The 25359-nt window shown below is 37.6% G+C and overlaps 1 protein-coding gene across 2 annotated transcripts in view; it reads left to right on the top strand.

The window, feature by feature from the left end:
- The first annotated feature begins 16148 nt into the window (after nucleotides 1-16148).
- Nucleotides 16149-25359, top strand: part of LOC122438253 (platelet glycoprotein 4-like) — a 39610-nt gene continuing 30399 nt past the window's right edge. Inside the window, exon 1 of one of the 2 annotated variants that reach the window (XM_043462929.1) lies at nucleotides 16149-16225. The gene's annotated coding sequence lies outside the window, so the exon portion shown is untranslated. Of the gene's footprint in view, nucleotides 16226-19285; nucleotides 19556-25359 lie in introns of those variants that run through there. The other variant, XM_043462930.1, reaches the window with a different exon arrangement.

The following is a 25359-nucleotide window of genomic DNA, read 5'->3' as shown; positions in this document are numbered from 1 at the left end:
GAGTCTAGATTGCAGTGAGAAATATCAATAATCTCAGATATGCAGATGACACCTGCCTTAAGGAAGAAAGCGAAGAGGAACTAAAGAGCCTCTTGATGAAAGTGAAAGAGGAGAGTGAAAAAGCTGGCTTAAAAGTCAACATTCATAAAACTAAGATCATGGCATCCAGTCCCATTACTACATTGCAAATAGATGGGGAAACAATGGAAATGGTGAGAGACTTTATTTGGGGGGGGCTCCAAAGTCACTTCAGATGGTGACTGCAGTCATGAAATTAAAAGATGTTTGCTCCTTGGAAGAAAAGCTGTGATAAACCTAGACAGCATATTAAAAGGCAGAGACATTACTTTGCTGACAAAGTCCATCTAGTCAAAGCTATAGTTTTTTCCAGGAGTTATGTATGAATGTGAGAGTTGGACCATAAAGAAATCTGAGTGCTGAAGAACTGAGGCTTTTGAACTGTGGTGTTGGAGAAGCCTCTTGAGAGTCCCTTGGGCTGCAAGGAGATCAAACCAGTCAACCCTAAAGAAACCTGTCCTGAATATTCATTAGAAAGACTGATGCTGAAGCTCTAGTAGTTTGGCCACCTAATATGAAGAACTAACTCCTTGGAAAAGACCCTGATGCTGGGAAAGATTGAAGGCAGTTAGAGAAGGGGACAACAGAGATTGAGATGGGTGGATGGCATCATCCACTCAATGGACATGAGTTTGAGCAAGCTCTGGGAGTTGGTGATGGGCAGGGAAGCCTGGTGTGCTACAGTCCGTGGGTTCACAAAGAGTCGGACATGACTGAGTGACCGAACTGAACTGAAACATAGAGCAAATGGGAAAAATCCAACAATAAGCGGGTAGGAGAGGTTGAGACATAATTTTGCCATAAACCCAACACCTAGCTCAGCTATCATCATTCAGGAAGAAATTCAAAACTCACAGCTGCTTCCTAAGGAGCAAAGAGTATGACTCTACAACTGGGCACCCTAAGTTTTAAGATCTACAACTGAGAGGTGAGCCCCCTGAACATACAGCTTTCTAAGTCAATGGGTCTTGCGTCCACAAGACCCACAAAGGTATAACAAAATGAGAAATGACCCTTAAAGGCCTCACATGTGCAGATTCACCTGCCCCAGGGCCAGGTACAGAAGCAGCAGAACAAGAGGCACGCAAAATGCATATGAAAGATGCTCAATTGCTAACCTTAAAATGTCAGACTGTGTGGCAGGCATCTCATTTCACACACACACAGGCCTTCTGGGGAGAGAGGATTGCAACACCATCTTCACACACTTGCTCTGCCTTGTTCTAGCAGGCAGGGGCCACCTCCCCTGTCCCACCTTGGACATCATGCTATGCTACCCCTCTGCCCTACTCCAGCCAGCAGGTGCCAATTTCACATTCTCCCTCTGCAGTGCTGAGGAGAACCAGTATCTCCCAATTTAGTCCATTCACTCAGTCATGTCCAACTCTGCAACCCCATGGAATGCAGCATGCCAGGCTTCCCTGTCCATCACCAACTCCCGGAGCTTATTCAAACTCATGTCCATTGAATCAGTGATGCCATCCAACCTCTGTTGTCCCCTTCTTCTCCTGCCTTCAATCTTTCCCAGCATCAGGGTCTTTTCCAATGAGTCAGTTCTTCACATCAGGTGGCCAAAGTACTGGAGTTTCAACTTCAGCATCAGTCCTTCCAATGAATATTCAGGACTGATTTCCTTTAGGATGGACTGGTTGGATCTCCTCACAGTCCAAGGGACTCTTAAGAGTCTTCTCCAACACCACAGTTCAAAAGCATCAATTCTTCAGTGCTCAGCTTTCTTTATAGTCCAACTCTCATATCCATACATGACTACTGGAAAAATCATAGCTTTGACTAGATGGACTTTTGTTGGCAAAGTCTCTCAGAGGGGACCTTTAACCCAGATTTGGTGATTAGACTTTTATATCTGGTGCTCTGGATTTGGAGAGTGCTTCCCTGGGGATAGCTCTTGATTGCCTGGCTCTAGAGGCCAGTGGGGCTTCTCTTTCTCTGATGGGACTATATCATTTGAACTGACAGCTCCTGGCAGACTACCATGCCAAGGACACTGCACATTCAGCAGACTGAAATACTCCTGTTCTTTCTGTGAAAGAGACCTCTTTGCCTGATCTGGAGCTTTGACCTCAGGGGCAGACTTCAGGATTAGCATTTATCTAGAGGCCTATTGAACATAAGCTGGCAAACATCATCTCTGTGCTCTCATTCTGCCTCACTATACCTCACCAGTATCTTTCAGAAAAGAACTATTTTCCTTGTCTGGAGCCCTGATTTTTGCAAGTGCCACCCAAAGCACACCTCTAGAACACTTGACTTTGCAGGCCAAAAGGGCATAAAACTATGATCACACTAGATAATGTAAACGTGTATGATTTATACCAGAATATATACTCAGGCATACAAAAAAGAATGAAATAATTCCATTTGAAGTCACATGGATGGATCTATGAGATTATCATACTAAGACAAGTATGTCAGAGAAAGAGAACTGTACTATAGACTCACAGAGAAAACAAACTCATGGTTAGCAAAGGACAAAGAGGGGAGGAATAAACTGGCAATAGGGGATTAACAGATACATGATACTATACATAAAATAAACAAAAAGGACCTACTGTATAGCACAGGGAACTATATTCAATATCTTATAATAACCTACAATGGCAATGAATCTGAAAAACAATATGTGTGTTTAAATCTTTTGCTGTATACCTGAAATATTGTAACTTCTGTTGAACCATAAAAATTCTGAATTTTGAGCAATTTTGAGAAAGAAGAACAAAGCTGGAGGCATCATACACCCTGATTCCAAACTATATTACAAAGCAAAACAGGATGTTATTAGCATAAAAACAGACATATATTAATGGAACAGACTAGAGACTGCAGCAATAAACCTATGCATATATGGTCAATAATTTACAACAAAGTAGTTCAGAATATATAACAGGGAAAAATAATCTCTTCAATAGATGTTGGTGCAAAACCTTGACAGCCACATGTAAATAACTGACACTAGACCACTATCTCATACCATACACAAAAATTAACTCAAAATGCACTGAATACTTGAATGTTAGGCCTGAAACCATACAACTCTTGGAAGAAAACATATGCAGTAAGCTCTCTGACAACAATCTTGATTTTTTTTTTTTTCAAATTTTGCAACAAAAGGAAAACAAATGAACTACATCAAATTCAAAAGTTTTAGCAGAGTAAAGGAAACCAATAAAATGAAAAGACAAACTATGGAATAGGAGAAAATATTTGCAAATCATGTATTTGATAAGAGGCTAATATGTGAAATACATAAAGAATAAAAAATTCTTAATGAATAGAAAAAAAAATCTGGTTAAACAACTGGAAGAAGATCTGAATAGATATTTTTCAAATGAATATATACAAATGGCCTAACAGGTAGTTGAACTGCAAATCACAACCACAATGAGATACCACTGCACATTAATTAGAATGGCTGTCATTAAAAAGACAAGAAACAGCAAGTGTTGGAAAAGATATGGAGAAAAGGAAACCCTTGTGCACTGTTGTTGGGAATGTAAATTGGAGCACACAACATGGAGAAACAGTGGAAGTTCTTCAAAAAAATTAAAAATACCATAAGATTCAGGATTTCTACTTCTAGGCATTTTTTGAAGAAAACAAAAACACTAATTTTGAAAGATATATGCATTCCCCATATTGTTGCAGCATTATTGACGAAAGCCAAAATCAGGAAACAACTTAAGTGTTCACTGAGGAATGGAAGGACAGAGAAATTGTGATAGATAAACAAACACAATGGAATATTATTCAGTCATGAAAAATGACATATTGCCATTTGTGATGACATGAACAAATCTTGAGGGCATTGTGCTAAGTGAAATAAGTCAAAGAGAGAAAGACAAACATGGTATGATCTCATTCATATACAGAATCCAAAATAAAAAAAAATCAAGCTCATAAATACAGAAAATACATTGGTGGTTGCCAGAGGCAAGGGGTAGGCATAGGTGAAGTCAGGAAAGAAAGTCAAAAAGTACAAACCTACAGTTATAAAATAAGCCTTGAACATGTACAGCATGATGACTCTAGTTAGTAATACCTTATTGCACATGTGAAAGCTGCTAAGACAATCAATCTTAAGAGTCTTTATCACAGGGAAAAACTGTAACTATTTACAGTGATAGTAGTTAACTAGACTTATAGTAGGGTCTTTCTTGGTGGCTCAAATGGTAAAGAATATGCCTGCAATGCAGGAGACCCGGGTTTGATCCCTGGCTTGGGAAGATCCCCTGAAGGGCATGGAAACCCACTCCAGTATTCTTGTCTGATAATCCCATGGACAGAGGAGCCTGGTGACTACAGTCCATGGGGTCGGGAAGAGTTAGACATGACTGAGCAACTTTCACTTCACTTCAGACTTATTATGGTGTGATCACCACACTGTATAACTATGTTGTATATCTGAAACCAAGGTAATGTTATACAGTCATCCCTAGGTATTTAGCAGGGGATTTGCCCAGACCTCCATGGATACAAAAATCCAGGGAAGCTCAAGGCCCTTACGTAAAATGGCACAGTACAATTGGATCTCTATGTCCACTCTCTGCATCCCAAGATTCAGCAAGTACATACTGAACTCCAAACATAGCTTAATCTGTGGATGCAGAACCCATGGGTATGGAGAGACAACTTTGTGTAAATTGTACAGTTTTTTTAAAAAGGGTATTCAGTTCTGCTAACCAAAGAACAAATAACAAGGATAGATGAAACTGAGGGTAGAAGCCAGTATGCCTCATCAGATGCAGAGTATTTGTTGAAAATAGAAGGAATGGAAACACCAAATAAACATGAGTCAGTAAATGTTTAAGATTCTACATTTATAGGAGGCAAAGAGGTATCCTGGGCTTCCCTGGTGATTCAGCGGTAAAGAATCTGCCTGCAATGTAGGAGACCCAGGTTCGATCCTTGGGTCAGGAAGATCCCCTGAGGAGGACATGGCAACCACTCCAGGATTCATGCCTGAAGAGAGGAGTGTGGCAGGCTACAGTCCACAGGGTCGCAAAGAGTTGGACACGACTGCAACAACTTAGCATGCACGCACACACAGAGGTGTCCCGTTTGTCTGCTGTCAGTAACAAGTAGAAAACAAAAAGCTGTGCCATCCATCAGGTCACTACTTGTCCACAGCTGTGGCCATACCTGTCCCTGTGTCTCTCCAGTACAACAATAAAAGGGCAGAATTTGACCCCAAGCATTTTCAGTATTTTAGACTCACTTGCTCCTCGATCATGTGCCTCAGGATTCATGTACAGTGAGGATTTCATCCTGCGTGCATCCTTTCTTGTTTGTAAACCTAGCACATCTCTCTCCCCTAATTTCTCACTGTGTATTTTTATATTGATCTTAAAATTATACTACTCAACCATCTAAAGTTTGGGGATTTTTTGGTTTGAAGACCACTGGGAGAGTGCCTAGACATGTGCTTGGAAGACACTGTTGCATCAAGGTAATTTTTACACAACTTTATAGATTCTTTGCTGGGATAAAAAAAAAGTGTCTGTTTATCTGAAATAATTTGGGATGCAAAATATGAAGAAAATATTCAACAGACTTGCTAAATTAAAAAAAAACAAACAAACAAGTATCATATGCCATATAAGGCCCAGATGGCAAATAAGTTTCTTTCAACATCTATTTGATTGTAGTTGCTTAAAATCAATTGGCTGAGAAAGACTTAAACAGATTGAGAAAAATAAATAGACAGTTCAAGATCTGTGTAGACAAAAGGCCATGAAGAGTTAGTAAAAGTATATCATGAGAAAAATTACGTGAGAAAATTCATGTAAATGTCGGGGAAGAAAAAAATCCCTAAACATAACTATAAATGAGCAAGTTGATGTCTGGCTTTAACCAATGACATCATTAAATGGAATAAACATTTATGGTCAATTAGTTGAAACTGTCACATTGTAGAAATGAAAAAAAAAGTTCAGTATAGTAATAATAGAGTTCAGTTCAGTTCAGTCTCTCAGCTGTGTCTGACTCTGCGACCCCAAGAACCCCAGCACACCAGGCCTCCCTGTCCATCACCAACTCCTGGAGTCCACCCAAACCCATGTCATCGAGTTGGTGATGCAATCCAACCATTTCATCCTCTATCATCCCCTTCTCCTCCTGCCCCCAATCTTTCCCAGCATCAGGGTCTTTTCCAATGAGTCAGCTCTTTGTATCAGGTGGCCAAAGTACTGGAGTTTCAGCTTCAGCATCAGTCCTTCCAATGAACACCCAGGACTGATCTCCTTTAGGATGGACTGGTTGGATCTCCTTGCAGTCCAAGGGACTCTCAAGAATCTTCCCCAACACCACAGTTCAAAAGCATCAATTCTTCAGTGTACAGCTTTCTTTATAGTCCAACTCTCACATCCATACATGACCACTGGAAAAAACATAGCCTTGATTAGACGGACCTTTGTTGGCAAAGTAATGTCTCTGCTTTTTAATATGCTGTCTAGGTTGGTCATAACTTTCCTAACAAGGAGTAAGCGTCTTTTAATTTCATTGCTGCAATCACCATCTGCAGTGATTTTGGAGCCAAGAAAAATAGTGTCACCCACTGTTTTCACTGTTTCCCCATCTATTTCCCATGAAGTGATGGGACCGGATGCCATGATCTTAGTTTTCTGAATGTTGAGCTTTAAGCCAACTTTTTCAGTCTCCTCTTTCACTTTCATCAAAAGGCTCTTTAGTTCTTCTTCATCTTCTGCCATAAGGGTGGTGTCATCTGCCTATCTGAGGTTATTGATATTTCTCCCAGCAATCTTGATCCCAGCTTGTGCTTCTTCCAGCCCAGCGTTTCTCATGATGTACTCTGCATATAAGTTAAATAATCAGGGTGACAATCTACAGCCTTGACGTACTTCTTTTCCTATTTGGAACCAGTCTGTTGTTCCATGTCCAGTTCTAACTGTTGCTTCCTGACCTGCATACAGGTTTCTCAAGAGGCAGGTCAGGTGGTCTGGTATTCCCATCTCTTTCAGAATTTTCCACAGTTTATTGTGATCCACACAATCAAAGGCTTTGGCATAGTCAATAAAGCAGAAATAGATGTTTTTCTGGAACTCTCTTGCTTTTCTGATGATCCAGCGGATATTGGCAATTTGATCTCTGGTTCCTCTGACTTTCCTGAAACCAGCTTGAACATCTGGAAGTTCATGCTTCATGTATTGCTGAAGTCTTGCTTGGAGAATTTTGAGCATTACTTTACTAGCATGTGAGATGAGTGCAATTGTGTGGTAGTTTGAGCATTCTTTGGGATTGCCTATCTTTGGGACCGGAATGAAAACTGACCTTTTCCAGTCCTGTGGCCACTGCTGAATTTTCCAAATTTGCTGGCATATTGAGTGCAGAACTTTCACCACATCGTCTTCCAGGATTTGAAATAGCTCAAGTGGAATTCCATCACCTTCACTAGCTTTGTTCATGGTGATGCTTCCTAAGGCCCACTTGACTTCACACTGCATGATGTCTGGCTCTGTATGAGTGATCACACCATCGTGATTATCTGGATCATGAAGATCTTTTTTGTACAGTTCTTTTGTGTATTCTTGCCACCTCTTCTTAATATCTTCTGCTTCTGTTAGGTCCATACCATTTCTGTCCTTTATTGAGCCCATCTTTGCATGAAATATTCCCTTGGTATCTCTAATTTTCTTGAAGAGATCTCTATTCTTTCCCATTCTGTTGTTTTCCTCTATTTCTTTGCATTGATCACTGAGGAAGGCTTTCTTATCTCTCCTTGCTATTCTTTGGAACTCTGCATTCAGATGGGAATATCTTTCCTTTTCTCCTTTGCTTTTCAGTCCCCTTCTTTTCACAGCTATTTGTAAGGCCTCCTCAGACATCCATTTTGCTTTTTTGCATTTCTTTTTCTTGGGGATGGTCTTGATTCCTGTCTCCTGTACAATGTTAGGAACTTCCATCCATAGTTCACCAGGCACTCTGTCTATCAGATCTAGTCCCTTAAATCAATTTCTCACTTCCTCTGTATAGTCATAAGGAATTTTGCTCAACATCACTCATTATTAGAGAAATGCAAATCAAAACCACAATGAGGTACCATTACACGCCAGTCAGGATGGCTGCTATCCAAAAGTCTACAAGCAATAAATGCTGGAGAGGGTGTGGAGAAAAGGGAACCCTCTTACACTGTTGGTGGGAATGCAAACTAGTACAGCCGCTATGGAAAACAGTGTGGAGATTCCTTAAAAAACTGGAAATAGACCTGCCATATGACCCAGCAATCCCACTTCTGGGCATACACACTGAGGAAACCAGATCTGAAAGAGACACGTGCACCCCAATGTTCATCGCAGCACTGTTTATAATAGCCAGGACATGGAAGCAACCTAGATGCCCATCAGCAGATGAATGGATAAGGAAGCTGTGGTACATATACACCATGGAATTTTACTCAGCCGTTAAAAAGAATTCATTTGAACCAGTCCTAATGAGATGGATGAAACTGGAGCCCCTTATACAGAGTGAAGTAAGCCAGAAAGATAAAGAACATTACAGCATACTAACACATATATATGGAATTTAGAAAGATGGTAACGATAGCCCTATATGCAAAACAGAAAAAGAGACACAGAAATACAGAGCAGACTTTTGAACTCTGTGGGAGAAGGTGAGGGTGGGATGTTTCAAAAGAACAGCATGTATACTATCTATGGTGAAACAGATCACCAGCCCATGTGGGATGCATGAGACAAGTGCTCGGGCCTGGTGCACTGGGAAGACCCAGAGGAATCAGGTGGAGAGGGAGGTGGGAGGGGGGATCGGGATGGGGAATACGTGTAAATCTATGGCTGACTCATATCAATGTATGACAAAACCCACTGAAATGTTGTGAAGTAATTAAAAAAAAATACTAAAAAAAAAAAAAATCAATTTCTCACTTCCTCTGTATAGTCATAAGGGATTTGATTTAGGTCATACCTGGATGGTCTAGTGGTTTTCTCCACTTTCTTCAATTTTAGTCTGAATTTGGCAATAAGGAGTTCACTTTTTAACATTAAGAAGCATGTTTCACTTACTTTTATATACATGCTTAGTAAGAAGATATTTTTAAGTATTTTTAAGATATCTTAAGTAAAGATATTTAAATAACATGGTATTGTTAATATGCAGAATCTAGAAAAGGGTCAAGTGAACTTATTAATATCTACAAAAAACAGAAATAGGAGTTACAGGTGAAGAAAACAAACACGGTTACCAAGGGGTAAGTGGGCGGTGAGATAAATCGGGAGGCTGGGACTGAGATATACACAATTATCTGTTATCTGTTTTATATAACCAATAAGGACCTACCGTATAGCAGAGAATTCTACTCAATGTTTTACAATGTCTCATATGGGAAAAGTATCTAAAAAAGAGTGGGCATATGTATAGCTGTTTCACTTTGTTGTATAGCAGAAACTAACATAACATTGTAAATCAACTATATTCTAGTAAAAACTAAAGACAAAACATATTTGTCATTGATGAACATGTGTTTAAGGCACCGAAATAGGAATCTAAAACCTTTTTCTGCAAAGGCCCTGACAGGAAATACTGCAGGCTTTGCAGGTCATACGGCCTCTGGGGCAGTTGCCCCCACTCAGTTCCGTCACTGGAGCACAACAGCAGTTATAGACAACACCCAGCAACTGGGCGTGGCTGTGTTCCAAGAAACAATTATTTATAAAACACAGAGTGGAACAGTACTGGCCTATGTTTCATGGTTGGGTGACCCCTGCAGCAGAAGGTCCTTAAGTTGTATGGATCTTGGTATCGTGAGTAATCATTTTTAGCAGCCTGGTTAACCCGATAGTTTCCTGGAACACTACAATTATACTAACACATTACTTCCCTGGGGGCTCAGATGGTAAAGAATCTGGCTGCAGTGTGGGAGACCTGGGTTTGATCCCTGCATTGGGAAGATCCCCTGGAGGAGGCCATGGCTACCCACTCCAGTATTCTCGCCTGGAGAATCCCATGGATGGACAAGCCTGGATGGAGAAGCATGGCAGTCCACGGGGTTGCAAAGAGTCTCACACTTCTGAGGGACTAGCACACACATTACAGCTATGTAAAGTATATGTCACACAAAGCTGGGGCTACACAAAATAGATTCTCTTCAACTGACTGAACTGCTTTGCCACACAAACAAGAACCCTGACTTTGGGGGTTAGAGATCCATGTTAACATCTGAATGGGACTGCTCTGCTATCTGAATGATTAAATAAGGAGTATTAATCATACCTTGAATTGGTGGGGCCCAAACTCATTTATTTACTCTCTTCCCAGATTTTACTTATACTTGTTGGACAATGACATTTAGATTTGCTTTCCTTTTTATGGGTAGATATTTGCAAACTAAGGTTCTTAATATTTTAAAAATCCTTCTTCAATTTGGTTTTTATGCTTTGTGACAGCTGTTCTTGTTTCTATTATGAATAAATTTAAAATTCCTTTATCTCATTTCTTTAAATATGATAGATAGAAATTTGCTTCTGGTGCCTGGGGTTTGAATTCCAGGCCTACCACTTACTGTGTGACCTTATAAAAATTAATTAACCCCTCCATTTCTTAGTCTCCTCATCTGTAAAATGAAGGTACTCATATCTCCATCATAGAGTGGTTTTGAGGATTAACTAAGTTAATGCATTAAACAAGTTAAAGAACTTTAGTTCTTTCCACAGTGAATATATAGAGTAAGCACTCAAATGTTAATTAAGACCTTGTAACTTTGATAGGTTATAATATCTGTGAGTTGATTGTCTTATAACTCATACTTCTTCTCTGTCAAAATTAGTAGCCCTGGAAAGATTATTCAACTTAATATGGAAAGCACTGAAAGTTCATTATTACCATGTTGTAACTGTTTTACCCTGGATTTGAATTTACCCTAGTTACAAGATAGTAAGTTAATCTAAACTGTACATGGATGCTGGCAAAAGACGCATGATACTCCTGGATCAGAGACAAAAGATTCTGCTATAGTTCAGTAAAAAGCACAAGTCAGTTCCCCTGGACCTCAAGTCTCACACGGGAGATGCAACAAGCTCAAATGGCTGTTGGGCACATAGTAAGATTATACTGTAGCTCAGGAAGATTGAGTTTCAGGGATCCATCACTTTAACAGCAAGCAGTAAGCAACACCTCTCATGGTTTAGGGGCAGGATTACATCATTCTTCCAGGTTCACTACTGCAAACAAAAGCCCAAGAAAAGGCCCACATAACAAGCAGCTAGGAGATTTATTTCTTAGCACATTCAGCAAGACATATAGAAAAACAAGAAGAATCTAGAAAAATGGCATTGATTAATCTATTTGTAGGGAGGGAATGGAGACAGAGATGTAGAGAACGGACGTAAGGACAAAGTGGGGGAGGTGAGAATGGGATGAATGAGAAAGTACCATCAAGAAATATATACTATCAGGTGTCAGACAGATGGCTGGTGGAAGCACATGGAACCTAGACTGGTGTCTGTGATGATCTGCAGGAGCGGGATAGAGGGAGGCAAGGTAAGTATAAATATGACTGATTCATGAAACAACATTGTAAAAATTAAAAAACAATTTTTAAAGGAAATTTTAAAAAATAATGATTACGAATACAAAGTGAAGTTTTCAAAAATACTGTTGGATGTTGCTATTTTGCTTGCTTCACATAATTTATTTCCTGGTCTTAAAAGAAAAATCATTGTAATACCCTGAATCTGTACAGGAATATAAAGTGCCGAGTGAAGAATAGAAAGAAGAGGAAAGATACACACATCTGAATGCAGAGTTCCAAAGAATAGCAAGGAGAGATAAGAAAGCCTTCCTAAGGGATCAATGCAAAGAAAGAGGAAAACAACAGAATATGAAAGACTACAGATCTCTTCAAGAAAATTAGAGAAACCAAGGGAACATGTCATGTAAATAAGGGCACAATAAAGGAAAGAGATGGTATGGACCCAACAGAAGCAGAAGATATTAAGAAGAGGTGGCAGGAATACACAGAAGTACTATACAAAAAAAGATCTTCATGACCCAGATAATCATGATGGTGTGATCACGCACATAGAGCCAACATGCTGGAATGCAACATCAAGTGGGCCTTAGAAAGCATCACTACAAACAAAGTTAGTGGAGGTGATGGAATTCCACTTGAACTATTTCAAATCCTAAAAGATGATACTGTGAAAGTCCTGCTCTCAATATGCCAGCAAATTTGGAAAACTCAGCAGTGGCTACAAAACTGGAAAAGGCGTTTTGATTTCAATCCCAAAATAATTCTCCAATTCTCAAAATTCTCCAATCTAGGCTTCAACGGTGCATGAACCAAGAACTCCCAGATGTTCAAGCTGAATTTAGAAGAGGCAGAGGCACCAGAGTCAAATTGACAACATCTGTTGAATCATAGAAAAAGCAAGACAATTCAAGAAAAACATCTATTTCTGCTTCATTGACTATGCTAAAGCCTTTGAGTGTGTGCATCACAACAAAGTGTGGAAAATTATTAAAGAGATGAGAATACCATACCATCTTCTGTGCCTCCTGAGAAATCTGTATGCATGTCAAGAAGCAACAGTTAGAACTGAAAATGGAAAAATGGACTGATTCCAAATCGGGAAAGGAGTATGTCAAGGCTGTATATTGTCACCCTGCTTATTTAACTTCTATGCAGAGTACATCATGTGAAGAGCCAGGTTGGATGAATCACAAACTGGAATCAATATTGCCAGGAGAAATATCAATAACCTCTGATATGCAGATGACACTACCTTTATGGCAGAAAGCAAAGAGAAACTAAAGAGTCTCTTGATGAAGATGAAAGAGGAGAGTGAAAAAAGCTGGCTTGAAACTTAACATCCAAAAAATGAAGATGATGGTATCTGGTCCCATTACTTCATGGCAAATAGATGGGGAAACAATGGAAAACAATGACAGACTTTACTTTCTTGGGCTCCAAAATCACTGCAGATGGTGACTGCAGCCATGAAATTAAAAGACACTTGCTCCTTGGAAGAATAGCTATGACCCACCTACATAGCACATTAAAAAGCAGGGACATGACAAAAAGAAAAAAAAAAAAAAGCAGGGACATTACTTTGCCAACAAATGTCCATCTAGTCAAAGCTATGGTTTTTCCAGTAGTTATATACAGATGTGAGAGTTGGGCCATAAAGAAAGCTGGGTGCCGAAGAATTAATGCTTTTGAACTGTGGTGTTGGAGAGGACTCTTGAGAGTCCCTTGGACTGCAAGGAGATCAAACTAGTCAGTCTTAAAGGAAATCAGTCCTGAATATTCACTAGAAGTACTGATGCTGAAGCTGACGCTGCAATACTTTGGCCACCTGATGAGAAGAGCCAACAAAAGACCCTGATGTTAGGAAAGATTGAAGGCAGGAGTAGAAGGGGATGACAGAGGATGAGATGGTTGGATGGCATCACTGACTTAATGGACATGAGTTTGTGCAAGCTCCAGGAGTTGGTGAAGGAAAGGGAAGCCTGGTGTGTTGCAGTCCATGGGGCTTCAAGGAGTTAGACACGACTGAGTGACTGAATAACATAAGGGCAGAATGAGGTACACAAAATGTTCTCAATATTTGAAATAGTTGTTTCCTCTGTTCTTTGGCTTGCACTGGCATGCTAACTTTTATCATCAGATTATGGTAGTAACTGCACTATTTTATTAACTTTTTGTATCACATGACACTTTCCTGTAACTACATAGCTACCAATTAAGCGAATTCTAAACATGACTTCAATATCCTTCAGTAACTTTCTGAAACTTCCCTTAAATGTGAAATACTAATGATTCAATCTTCCTTCACATTGAATACATCCTCATTCTGTGGGAAACTCTATATTCACCACTGTACAATATCTAGATTTACACTATTATGAAATTCAGAAGATATCAATCTGTTAATGCCATGGCAATTTTCTTCACAAAAAGGAGATAAGGAGTGTTGTCTGCTGTGGCAGAGACAGAGGTGGCCCCAAATATTTTGTCCATTCGCCTGCATCTCTCAGACCCCTACAATTAGAAGCAATTTGTAATAAATTCTGGCTGACAGTCTATGGATGGAAGTTCCATGCAACGCTTCCTAGGAAGTGCCACACGATGCTCTCTAGGAAGCACGGCAGAGCACTGAGGTTCTATCACCTGCTGCCATGCCTGACAGCATGCAGAGATTCCCATCAGCAAGACTCCCTGGGGTGGAGCGCTGCCTCACCAGAAAGTGTTATGAGAAAGAAAGAAATTGCTGTCATGTTAAGCCATGGAGAGTTTGCTAAGTTATATTATCATTAAAAAAAAACCCAACTTTAAATAACAAAAGGCCCTCTCAAAGGCAAAGTTTTTATGGTTCTCTTTGAAGTCATCAAGAGCCTATATATTACCTGTGTAATAATCTGGAAACCTTGAAGAACCTTATATTTAAGGACTAAAATATCCTGTAGTAACATTTACTAAATGGTATAACTTAGAACACCAGTTCTGGGGTATGATAACAGATACTATATGGGAAAATTTGGTTCTCTGGGTAAATATTTGGGAAATATTGCAAACTAAATAGCCCTTCTAAGGAGTCACCAAACATATAAGCATGACATATGTTCCACCGATAATTCCTTCAATCCAGTTCTCTAAACATAAGCATGGAACACAGTTTTTCCATTCAATATTTAGGGTAGCAACTTAAAGAATTCTAATTTTGGAAAGCTTACATTGGGAAAAGTTTAGTACTTCTTTTCAATAGGGCTGCTAAGTGATAGAGGGATTATGTGTATTTCGTATACTTCAAGAGCTTCAGATAAATGGGCACAATATAAGGAAGATAAAGAGGTTATCTGTTGGCTCAAAAAGGAAGCCTCTTTACTCCTAATAAAGTGCTTGGATGGAAACAAACAAGGATAACCCTCAACTTCAGCTGGCAGCATTCAAGCTCCAAACTGGAATCATTTATTTGAGTGGGTGCCTAAAGAATTTGAACCTTAACTTCTCAGTCCTGACAAAAACTTTCTGTTACATAAATCCAGAGAGGATGTGGAGAGAAGGGAGCCCTCCTATACTTTGGTGGGAATGTAAATTGGTACAGGCACCAGCGAGAATAGTATGGAGGTTTCTTAAAACCAAAAATAATAGATCTACCATATAACCCTGCAATCCCACTCCTGGGCATATATCCAGAGAAAAATGTGATCTGAAAGGATACATGCACCTCAATATTCATTGCAGCACTGTTTGCAATAGCCAAGACATGGAAGCAACCTAGATGTCCATCAATAGAGGAATGGATAAAGAAGAAATATATGCAGTGGAATATTACTCAGCCATTAAAAAGAATGAAATACTGTCATTTCCAGCAACATGGATGGACCTAAAGATTGTCATAATAGGTGAAGTAAGTCAGACAGAGAAGGATAAATATCATATGACATTCCTTATATGTGGAACATAAAAGGAAATTATACAAATGAACATACTTACAAAACAGAAAGAGACCAACAGAGAAACTGGGGGAAGGATGGGGGGAAGGGATAGTTAGGGAGTTTGGGATGGACATGTACACATGTACACACTGCTATATTTAAAATAGATAACCAACAAGGACCCACTGTAAAGCACATGGAACTCCACTCAGTGTTATGTGACAGGCTGGATGGGAGGCGAGTTTGGGGGAGAACAGATACATGTACCTGTATGGCTGAGTTCCTTCCCCGTTCACCTGAAACTATCAAACAATTAACATTGTTTCTTACTGGTCTACATCCCAATACAAAATAAAAAGTCTAAAAGACAAAAACATTTCCTGTTACATATAAAATTTTGAGGCAGATAAACAAAGGGAAGGACAAGGTATACACACCCATAAGCATGCATGTGTGTGCACACGTGCATATATGTGTGCACATACATATGTATGTATATATAGATAAGAACATAAAAATGATTTTTTTCCCTCTCCTTAGAGAGTTGAGTCAGCTGTGCAAACAAGTAAAGATGATGTCTGCCAAGATTTTTAGGTAGCCTTTGAAATTACATATTGATCTAGCTCTGCCCACATGAGAGCTATCCACACACACTGAGGCGCTCTCGCTTTAATCTGTCTTTTACACACAGCTCCTACCACAGCTTCTATGAAATACATGGGTAAGTTTATTTTATATCTTTGATGAAGTAGGTTTACTTTCATCCTGTGTTTTTATTCATTAGATTACATGGCTTAAGTCTAAACTTTAACGACCTTGATATTATGGATTTTATCTTTAGCAATGTCCTTGAAATTTTCTTTTAAAAGTTGTATAGAAACCTCAATTTTAATCTCTCAAGCTTTCATGGGCATTATTGTGTACTTAATATGCTTTATGTATTTAATATTCTTTTTTTAAACTATGTACATATAATATTTATTCCTGCATGTGAAGCCCCTACTCACCATATAAATCAGGTAGAGCCTACCACTGGCTTAATACTTCTGTAAATGAACAAGGTAGTGATTGAAAATATAGGTGTTCATGTATATATAGATACACACATAATTATGTGTGCTATACACACATATGCACAAATATGTGTGTGTAAATATCCATGATTAGTTACCCCAAGGATTAAAGTGATGACACAAATTTTACCTTATTGTTTTATCCTGGTAACTAATACTGTGAAATACTTTACAGTGTATGTGTACTGTGTACTTTACAGGTCTTTAGGATAAAATTTATTTAATCTCAAAATAATTTTATTACTAGCCACATACAGAATATATTCATTTTCATTTCTTGTCTGTTGAATTTAGATACAACTTTCTAACATCAGGTTATTTAAAACTGTTATTCAGTTTTGTACAAATGTCTTAAAAAGAATATGTAAAGTTAGGTATTGACCAAGAACTCATTTATATATGTATATATATTTTTTCTTTCAGAAAAGTATATGGGCTCTTCAGTCAGATGATTGGGGTTTTAATCCTTGTTTTGGCATATATTAGTTGTGTGACCTCAACTAGTTGTCTAAAGAACATACAAGGTCAATGAGATAACATACGTGAAACACTTTTTTCAATAACTGACAGATAGTAAGCTCCCAATACATGTTAACTCTGTGACCGTATCATTATTAAAATGTATAGGTCTTTGACTGCCCTTACAATCTAGAAATGCAAAGCATATAATAAAATTCTTTTCATTTGTTAGACTACAAAAAAGAATGAATCACTTAAACATTTTTATCTACTATATAAAATCTGCATTCATCTTTACATCTTAAATTTAAATCTACCATATGATTTAATCTTCAGCTTGAAACTGTATGTAGGCTCTAGAGTTAGTTTCTTTAACAAGAAAGAAAATCAGGAATATGATGACTATATGAGGCTCAGTTCGCAAAACCTATTATTATTAATAGCGCTGTTGTCAGAAATTGGACTCTGTGATCCCCCATCTAGAACTCTTTATTATGCATCTGTCATCTGCTTCCTAAATATGTTGTAATATTTACAATTACACAATGTACTTTACTCTTCCTCTTTCACTTCACAAGGGATAAAGTCCATGATTCAGCTGATTGAGAAATACTGTCCTAAAGGATTTTCTGAAACCATACAAAAGCTAGAAGAAAGTTTATTTATTAAAGTTTATAAAAACTGGAATTTTAAATAATCTTAAAAATAAAGTTTAAAATTAAAAAAAATCTTTTTTAAAGGGTCAAACGTTAAAAGCGTAGCTATTTCATTATTAATTAATAAGGACAAACATACCCCAAGGAAAAAAAAAGATGAGCAAGTATATTAGCAGAATTACTTTAAAATACAAACGCCAATATAATTAATAGGTTAAACTTCACTAAATTATTTACCAATAAAATAAGCACTTGTTAAAAAAAAAGTTCAGTATGAACCAGTGTGTGTGATATTGAGACAGGCATTTGCAAACACTGCTGGGTACATGTATAAAAAGAAATTTGCTAATACTCTTTCTACCAAAAGAAAGTATGTATTATTGATCCAGAAATTTCACTTTTGCTGTTTACTAGGCCCAAGTACATAAATAAAACCACACATATGAATTTTTAACATTGTTTTTGTAAGCTCAGTAAACAGGAAAACTCAAAAGTTCCATTAAATATGATATGGGTTATTTAAAACACAATACGCTTTTATTACGGACTATTTTTCAATAATTGAAAAGAAACAGTTACTACTATTCATAATATGAGAATATCTCCAAGGTACCTGATATTAAAAGAGGCAAGTAGCAGAAGTTATGATTCACTGTATGCACTAGTCCATATATATATGGATATAAGTTTGTGGGCAAGCTAAGTCGCTTCAGTTATATCCAACTCTTCGCAATCCCAAGGACTGTAGCTTGCTAGGCTCCTACATCCATAGGATTCTCCAGGCAAGAATACTGGAATGGGTTGCCATTTCCTCCTCTAGGGGATCGAACCCTCATCTCTTATGTTTCCTGTACTTGCAGGCAGGTTCTTTACCACTAGCGCCACCTGGGAGGGTCTTTCTCTCAAAGAGCAAGGCCTTTTATTTGGTTAGATTTTAAAATAATGACTATTTTAAAGTAACTTATGTGTACACTTTTTTTACATTAAAAATTCATCTTAAATAGTAGAATTATTTAAGTGTTATGTGATGGTTGTCTTTTTATCTGAAGAGATTGAAGATAAATTTAATGATTTTTAGTTTGCATAGAAGAACTTTTCGGTGGTCATGAAACTTCTGTAAAACGAACAGAAAATGATAGTGAAGAGCTTCCAGTTAGAACAATAGGCTATTTCCTTTTTTAAAGTCTGTCTGTCATCCTTGTTGACTGACAGTCTCCAGTTTTGTTTTGCAGTTATTAGCCTCAGCACCCTTTAGATTAATGCTGTATGGGAAAGTGTACTTTATTTAAACTTCATGAAATGAGTTTTTCAAGTTATATCATGCAGGAAAGTCAGACTGATAATTCTCTGATCTGCACTTCCTATCCATCCCCAGGTCTTAGTTTATCATCTGAAATAATGATCGTGTAGTAAAACTGAGTGTATTAAAGGCCACTCAGCAAGTTAGTTCCTTTTGTCTCTTTGGCAGCTGATAGGCTTGGATGGAAAACAGCGCGCGTGTGCACACACACACACACACACGCACACAAAGAGCTTCAGAGGATCTCAGATATGGGCAATGGATCTTCACCAGAATACAAAAAATAGACTCTAAGGATCCACATCAGTATTAAGATGAATGTGGGTTTCTTTCTCTTCTTTTAAATTTCTCTTGCAACGAAACACTCACTGAGATGTGGCATTGTCTATCTCTCTCTTTTTTTCCTTAAAGCATATTTAAACTTTCAAACTTTATGTAATCATAGACTGAAATCAGGATTTCAGTGTAAGGTTCTCTAGGGAATATCATTTGATCCTACTAAGAATTAACTGTTCAAATGTTGGAGCATTTGACTGAAAAATCCTTTTTAACCTTTTTTAAAGGTGAGTCAATGTTTTTTTCATTTTTTAATAAAAGATTTCTATCTTCCAAATGGTAGGAGATGACACTACTATATAAAAACTTTTAAGATGTTACAGAACAACAATAGCAAGAAGGAATTTTCTTGAGGTCATCAGGCTTTTTTAAAAAAATTAGGTTTGTGTTGTTTTATAACTTATCAATCTTCTTAACTTTTATTTGTAAAAAAAATATTAAAACCTTGTCCACTAGTCTATGGCATTTTGCTTCTTGTTTAAAATCTTATGTTTATCTGTACATATTTGTGAATATTTAAAATAATGTACTATCCAATGCAATTAACTGCAGAACTTTCATTGTCTACTTAAGCTATTTATATATGATTTTTCATTTAAATTATGAATGAAAATCAGCATTAATGAAAATAAATATAGAATTATTTCTTATAAGTGATTTCTTACCCTTATACCAACATGCTTCCTTCTATGCAATTATTAACTACTTATTATTTTAGAGTTATTAGTTTAACTTTCTATCTGAATTACCCCATTTTTGGTGAATTTGACATTTTCTACATGGTGAAATGCAATGTGTTTTTGGACATGTTATTTTTAAGTGAACAGAGCTATTATAATTGCTACTGGGAATGTTAGGTTATATTAATTTCAAATAATGATTCTAAATTTAATAATTTTGTATAAATTATATAAAACTTGGTAACATAATAAAAACAAATCAGAATGAATGATTTTAGCTACTTAGGAAGCTTATGACAAATATCAGTGCATTATTTTCCTGAGTGATGATACCAAATTTAAATAAGAATAAATCATTTTGAAGAAATTTAAAGTTATAATTTAATTAGTAATGGAATTCATACATAACTGCAATGGCATACATTTTCTGTATCTCAGTTTCCAGAATTATCAAGTTATATATTGAAAGGTATTTTCAAGTACTTTTGCAAGTACTTTGCAAGTACTTTTCAGTCTTTTCTTCACTATGTGGTATTAAAATAGTAAAAGAAACATTGCTTTTAATATCAGTTCAAAAATTGCAAAAATTTTGTCATGTGGAAAGTCCAGTGGTCAACTGGATTTTGAGAAAAAAAATACATAGACTTTTTTTTCATTTACCAGAATCATTATAAGACCATAAAGATAAATCCAATACATAATCACCAGAGATCAGATTAACCTGCTGCTGCTGCTAAGTCACTTCAGTCGTGTCCAACTCTGTGCGACTCCATAAACGGTGGCCCACCAGGCTCCCCCATCCCTGGGATTCTCCGGGCAAGAACACTGGAGTGGGTTGCCATGTCCTTCTCCAATGAGTGAAAGTGAAAAGTGAAAGTGAAGTCGCCCAGTCGTGTCCGACTCTTCGCGACCCCATGGACTGCAGCCTACCAGGCTCCTCCGTCCATGGGACTTTCCAGGCAAGAGTACTGGAGTGGGGTGCCATTGCCTTCTCCAAGATTAACCTGGGAGGATCTCAAAATTATAACCAGAGAGGTATTAGGCCAGAGTGTACTGAAAAATTTGTACTTTGCCTTGAAGTTTATTCACATATACTTGAGTCGTGGACTCTTCGGTCCTGAGGGAACTGGTTCTCTATCTTCTGATTCAATCACAAGGTGTTTTTCTTTTTCTTTTTTTTGGTTCACTGGCCCAAGTCATACCTGGAAGTTTCAAAGAGCACTGTTCTAAACTAGAAGCTGCAATTCTATTTGCATGATAGTCTTAGTTTCTGTATATATAAAGGACAAATCATCTCATCAGATTTTATGGTAGTCTCAAGTGTTTTGCAAATAATCATTCCTACTTGTGTAAACTATGTTTATGAGATTTACAAAAATAATACTTGGTCAATATGCAATACTATTTTACTCTTATGATTGTTTAAAATAATACGTCATAATAACATTTGAAATAAAAATAACATGGTGTGATAGGAATTTTTATCTCATTTAATCTGATTTGACATTTGAAATTTGAAAAGATCCTGATGCTGGGAAAGATTGAAGGTGGGAGGAAAAGGGGATGACAGAGGCTAAGATGTTTGGATGGCATCACCAGCTCAATGGACATGAGTCTGAGTAAGCTCCAGGAGTTGGTGATGGACAGGGAAGCCTGGTGTGCTGCAATCCATGGGGTCACAAAGAGTCGGACACAACTGAGTTGAACTGACATTTGAAAGCTTACATGATATATATCATATCCAGTTAGAGAAAATTGAGCCACAGAGAAACTATATAATATTAAAACTCAGAATTGACCTAAATTACTTGACTTCAAAGCCCAGAATCAGTATAATTCCTGCAGACTGTATAGTATCTTACAACTTACAGTAAAACTTGAGGTAGAAAAAAAAAGCTAATAGTATTTTCATCTTGGATACATCAAAAATGGCTTCAGACAGTTCTATTTAAACCAATATGAATCCAAGCGAATCATTTCAAGCTTATAGCAGTCCCGGTAATCAAGTATTCCAAAAGTACTCTAAAAGATAAGATTGCTTCTAGAAGAATCTTTAGTATACTACATGAAGTCCAATGCATTTCTTGTTTTAATTTTTTAAGACTGTCACCAAAACAGTTGTAAGTTCTAATATGTGAGAGGTACCATTTAGTGAAGTGTATCATTTTATGTCTATGTTTTTTTTTCTATTATATATTTTAGCTCCATATATTCTGATAGGATAGAAATGCACAAGTAAATTGGAAGGTTTTTGGTAATTTCAATGAGAAAAGGTGTTGGAGATCCCCTAACCTAAATATTTAAACATTTTCCACAGAGCCCTTGGGTTCTTTGGGGATGACTCAGAGTCCATACTTTGACCAGAATAGCTTTTCTTTTAATTATCTTTGTATACTGGGATTGTGTGTAAAATAAGTATTAGTTTAATGACTTTGTGTTTCCACATGCTGAAACACAAGATTTAAACGACTGATTTAACTAGCTGGATGTGAATCTACATCTTATTCATGGCTAGGGAATCATAGCTTTGTAAACACACCTAGAAATCATGTAAGACTGTGAAAAGCAACTTTCATCATTCATATTCCACCTGCTGTTGCAATAATCATAACCAAAACTCTAAAACTGGGTCATCTAGATCCTGGCATTCATTGATGGCACAAGTATAACTTTTGTAACCCAAAATTGTTTTAAAGTATTGTAGTTCACAACCCAGGAAATTTTACTTCTGGCCAAGACTTTTCTTGGGCTTCCCTGGTAGCTCAGATGGTAAAGAATCTGCCTGCAATGCAGGAGACCCAGGTTTGATCCCTGGGTTGGAAAGATCCCCTGGAGAAGGGGATCTTCCAGTATCCTTGCCTGGAGAAGCCCATGAACAGACCATTGGGTCACAGAGTTGGACATGACTGAGCGACTAACACTCACTTCAAGGTTTTCCTTGGTGGCATTTCCCAGGGAACAAAGCACTATCCACATATCTGAGTTATTACAGATTTTCAGGCAACTTTCTCTAATATTCTGACCTATTCATTGGAGAAGCTTCTTATAGCTCAGTCTCAGTTTCTGCCACCGGATTTCTAACATAGAGGAAAGGCATAATGCTCGTAAGTTCATTCCAGAAACACTCCATTGATTTGACAGAAAAGAAAAACCAGAGAAACTCTTAGTTCTTTTAAAGATAGCCCACATGTAGATATACTCGTGAATTCTACAAAAGGAATAAAATGTATAATCTCTGAAATGGTAGAGCTAATTTCCCTACAGACTCAAGAAAGGTATAAGATAGTGATACCTTATAAATCAAATCTGCCTTTTTATTTTCTCTTCTTGACCTGGTGGTGGTGGTTTAGTCACTAAGTCGTGTCCGACTTCTGCGACCCCATGGGCTGTAACCCGCCAGGCTCCACTGTCCATGATTCTCCAAGGGAGAATACTGGAGTGTGTTGCCATTTCCTTCCTGACCTAAGTCCCAATAATTAGTTTTCTTTCCTAAACCTGTGATTATTCTCCATTTCCTAAATTTAAGCACTTTAAGCAAGCAATAAATTGCTACAGGTATCTATATCTTACTGTTTCTTATGACAAAGAAATAACAATGATGAACAAAACTTAAAGTTAGCAGGTAAAACAAATTTCAATATGTAAGAAGCTACATTATTAAGACAACCAATCGTGTAAGGTAGAAATATTATATGCTCTACATAGCTGCATTTGAGAGAAGAGTGGATAGAAACAACACTGCTTTTTGAATATAAACATTAGTGGAAAAGCAGCTGAGTAGAATGTGCTGAGTAACTTGAACTTTTCTCTTATGTACTCAGTGTATGTCTTGCATAATGTGTTTGTCCCTTTTTTGCTGCAGGTGAATAAAACTACAGGTAACCCTTGAACATAGCAGGTTTAAACTTTGTGGGTGTACTTTTAGAGAATTTTTTCAGTAAATATCACAATACTACCTGATCCACAATATGTAGCTGGCTGATCCATGGATGCAGAGCCACAGATAAGAAGGGCTACACTGTTTGTTAGACAGGATTTTTTTTCCACTGTGTACAGGGTCCATGTCTGTAGCCCTTCTGTGTTGTTCAAGGGTCAAGTCTATTTGGAATTTTGTAGTATGAAGTATAAGGTTAAAGTACGATTAGAATGGCAACATTCCCTCATGGTGACAAGATACTGAAGCATAATAAATGAACACAAGTACAGGTGTTTTCCACAGGTGTGGGCAGATACCTTCTAAAACCTTCATCGTGTGGCTGAAATCACAGATAGCACCAAGCCATAAGTAGAACTCCCCCTTATTCTATGGTTTCATTACACTCAGTTGACCTTGTTTGACCGTGGGTAAGTGAAACCATAGAGAGCAAAGCTGCTGAGAGAGCAGGACAAAACTCATGAGAAATATCTTGCCTATTCTTTAAAAAAAAATGTAAATTTATATCAAGGTAACAAAAGTGAGTCAGGGAGTTCAAAATTTGAAAAAGTAGATAAATTCAATCTCACCTTTCAGTACATGTATGCAGGAATGTTACAGCAAAACTTCTTTCTTTGTTTATATGATCGAGACCAGTGTTAGGCTAGTAACTATCTAACCATGCAACTCAACAGAATAAATTACTGACTGTTTTCTTGCACTTGACTCATCAGCAGTGGACTGTGTGAACTATTTCACTTCAATTTTAGGTCAAAGCAGACAGAACCTAGGCAGCACCCAGTCTGCCCATGACTTGATATCTCTGGGCTCAGGGTCCTTGAAAGGCATAATAATGAGTTTTCAGGTTTTGAGAGGAAGACACTGAAGAGCCCGTTGCTCCCTGGATCATCCAGTGGACGTTCTTGGGACCCTTCCCTGTAGTCCATGGGGCTGCTTGAGTAAAGGGAAATGATTCAGGGATAGGTCTTGTATACTCTCGACTATGACAGCATATAGTCCCAAAACAGGCAAATATTCACATATATACCATTTTAGAAACAGTAGTTCAGTAATGTTTAAAACAATTCATATTCCATCTGTCAGAGTCGCAAAGGACATTAATATTGACTAATTTTATGGTTCCATGAAAACTGTGAGGGGATGTACAATTATACTTAGCAAAGGGGATTCTACCTGAGAATTATCTAGTCATTATTATCAGGGTTTACATAACTTGTTTCATTGCATTATGACCACCCTGGCCAAAGCCATAAAAGGTAACACTCTATCCCCAAGAAATTAATAAAAAACCCCACTCTACTTGCCTAGGAACACATAAAATTCCACAGGAAAAATGAATCATTTGTTTAACCTTGTGTGGTGTTTGTTTACATTGGAAAAATCATGTGGAACTAATGATGATATACATTTCATGAGG

This window comes from Cervus canadensis, chromosome 3, assembly GCF_019320065.1.
Source record: "Cervus canadensis isolate Bull #8, Minnesota chromosome 3, ASM1932006v1, whole genome shotgun sequence".
NCBI lineage: Eukaryota > Metazoa > Chordata > Mammalia > Artiodactyla > Cervidae > Cervus > Cervus canadensis.
Note: the sequence above shows the minus strand (reverse complement) of the source record. Positions and strands in the feature narration are given on the sequence as shown.